The sequence below is a fragment of the Salmo salar genome, chromosome 17, assembly GCF_965601325.2.
Source record: "Salmo salar chromosome 17, fSalSal1, whole genome shotgun sequence".
NCBI lineage: Eukaryota > Metazoa > Chordata > Actinopteri > Salmoniformes > Salmonidae > Salmo > Salmo salar.
The window spans coordinates 30,912,616-30,915,396 of record NC_138307.1 but is presented as its reverse complement, the minus strand read 5'-3'; positions in this window follow the sequence as shown (position 1 = coordinate 30,915,396).

Sequence of the window (2,781 nt, the reverse complement as noted above, 5' to 3'; positions counted from 1 at the left end):
CTGGGTAGTGTCCCAATTGCACCCTATTCCTTATATAGTGCACTACTCTTGACCAGGGCCCATAATCTGATAGATTTCACTACCTGTCTTGACCAGGGCCCATAGTCTGATATACTTCACTACTTGTTTTAACCAGGGCCCATAGTTTGATAGACTGGAATATTTGTCTTGACCAGGGCCCATAGTCTGATAGACTTCACTAGTAGTGAAGTCTATCAGACTATGGGCCCTGGTCAAGACAAGTAGTGACAAGACTATGGGCCCTTGTCTTGACAAGTAGTGAAGTCTATCAGACTATGGGCCCTGGTCTTGACAAGTAGTGAAGTCTATCAGACTATGGGCCCTGGTATTGTTACCTTGTGCTGCTTATTTGAACTAAACACAATAAATCAAGTCTCCACTTTTTTTGTCCATCAAGCTGTAGGAATGTAATTATTTTATGTCTGGTTCAGATCATATGAAATGCTCAGCCTCCTGTAGATTACTCCTCTTCTTTACTGAGAGAGAACACCTGATTGTTCAACTACTTTAATTGGCATGGTTGTTACAAGAGGGAGAGAAAGATGGGAGAAATATGGAGATAGAGATAGAGAGAGATAGAGAGATAGAGAGGAGGCGGTGCGAGATGGGTGGAAAAATACCTATTCTCTCTTATTACTTTGGCCAGGTGGGATCTTACAAATCAATGCAGGATAAATTGGATCGAATCTGTTCTGTAGAGCCCTCCTCTTCATCCCCCTCCTCCGAGCACCCTGTTCTGTGCAGCCCTCCTCCTAGCCCCCTGTTCTGTGGAGCTCTCCTCCTCCTCCTAGCTCCCTGTTCTGTGGCGCCCTCCTCCCCCTCCTCCTAGCCCTCTGTTCTGTGCAGCCCTCCTCTTCCTAGCCCCCTGTTCTGTGGAGCCCTCCCCTCCTCCTCCTAGCCCCCTGTTCTGTGGAGCTCTCCTCCTCCTCCTAGCCCCCTGTTCTGTGCAGCCCTCCTCCTCCTCCTAGCCCCTGTTCTGTGCAGCCCTCCTCCCCCTCCTCCTAGCCCCCTGTGCTGTGGAGCCCTCCTCCTCCTCCTAGCCCCCTGTGCTGTGGAGCCCTCCTCCTCCTCCTAGCCACCTGTCTGTGGAGCCCTCCTCCTCCTCGCCCCGTTCTGTGGAGCCCTCCTCCTCCTAGTCCCCCGCTCTGTGAAGCCCACCTCCTCCTAGCCCCCTGTGCTGTGGAGCCCTCCTCCTCCTCCTCCCCCTCCTCCTAGCCCCCTATGCTGTGGAGCCCTCCTCCTCCTCCTCCCCCTCCTCCTAGCCCCCTATGCTGTGGAGCCCTCCTCCTCCTCCTCCCCCTCCTCCTAGCCCCCTATGCTGTGGAGCCCTCCTCCTCCTCCCCCTCCTCCTAGCCCCCTGTTCTGTGGAGCCCTCCTCCCCCTAGCCCCCTGTTCTGTGGAGCCCTCCTCCCCCTCCTCCTAGCCCCCTGTTCTGTGGAGCCCTCCTCCTCCTCCTCCTAGCCCCCTGTTCTGTGGAGCCCTCCTCCTCCTCCTAGCTCCCTGTTCTGTGGAGCTCTCCTCTTCCTCCTAGCACCCTGTTCTGTGGAGCCCTCCTCCCCCTCCTCCTAGCCCCGTTCTGTGGAGCCCTCCCCCTCCTCTTCCTAGCCCCTTGTTCTGTGGAGCCCTCCTCCTCCTCCTCCTCCTAGCCCCCTGTTCTGTGGAGCCCTCCTCCTCCTCCTAGCCCCCTGTTCTGTGGAGCCCTCCCCCTCCTCTTCCTAGCCCCCTGTTCTGTGGAGCCCCCCCTCCTCTTCCTAGCCCCCTGTTCTGTGGAGCCCTCCTCCTCCTCCTAGCCCCCTGTTCTGTGGAGCCCTCCTCCCCCTCCTCCTAGCCCCCTGTTCTGTGGAGCCCTCCTCCCCCTCCTCCTAGCCCCCTGTTCTGTGGAGCCCTCCTCCTCCTCCTAGCCCCCTGTTCTGTGGAGCCCTCCTCCCCCTCCTAGCCCCCTGTTCTGTGGAGCCCTCCTCCCCCTCCTAGCCCCGTTCTGTGGAGCCCCCCCTCCTCTTCCTAGCCCCCTGTTCTGTGGAGCCCTCCTCCTAGCCCCCTGTTCTGTGGAGCCCTCCTCCTAGCCCCCTGTTCTGTGGAGCCCTCCTCCTCCTCTTCCTAGCCCCCTGTTCTGTGGAGCCCTCCTCCTCCTCTTCCTAGCCCCGTTCTGTGGAGCCCTCCTCCCCCTCCTCCTAGCCCCCTGTTCTGTGGAGCCCTCCTCCTCCTCTTCCTAGCCCCCTGTTCTGTGGAGCCCTCCTCCTCCTCCTCTTCCTCACCTCTTGTTCTGTGGAGCCCTCCTCTTCCTCACCTCTTGTTCTGTGGAGCCCTCCTCCTCCTCTTCCTCACCTCTTGTTCTGTGGAGCCCTCCTCCTCCTAGCCCCTAGATGGTGCTAAACCCATATAATTCTACAGAGCTGCTGAGACAACATGAAGGCCTACCACTATATCACATTTAGTTACTCTAGTCTAGAGACGTAGTTTCACGAGCCCTACCTTGTGGCAATAACGCTAGTTAGCAACTGCACTAACACTAGTTAACAACTACCTTCAAAACTGCACGCAGACATAAAACGGTTATTCATGAGTTCATCTGAATGTGGGGAAGTAGATAACGGGCTTAAACTGTCAAAATCAAACTATCTCTGCATGGCTAGCGTTAGCTGATCAATGTAACCTGGTGGTGGCTAATTGACTGGCAAATAACGTTAGCCTGCTTTCTATGCTATCTTTAGCTAGCTATATAACATATATACCGGAATTACAATATAAAATGCAACATGC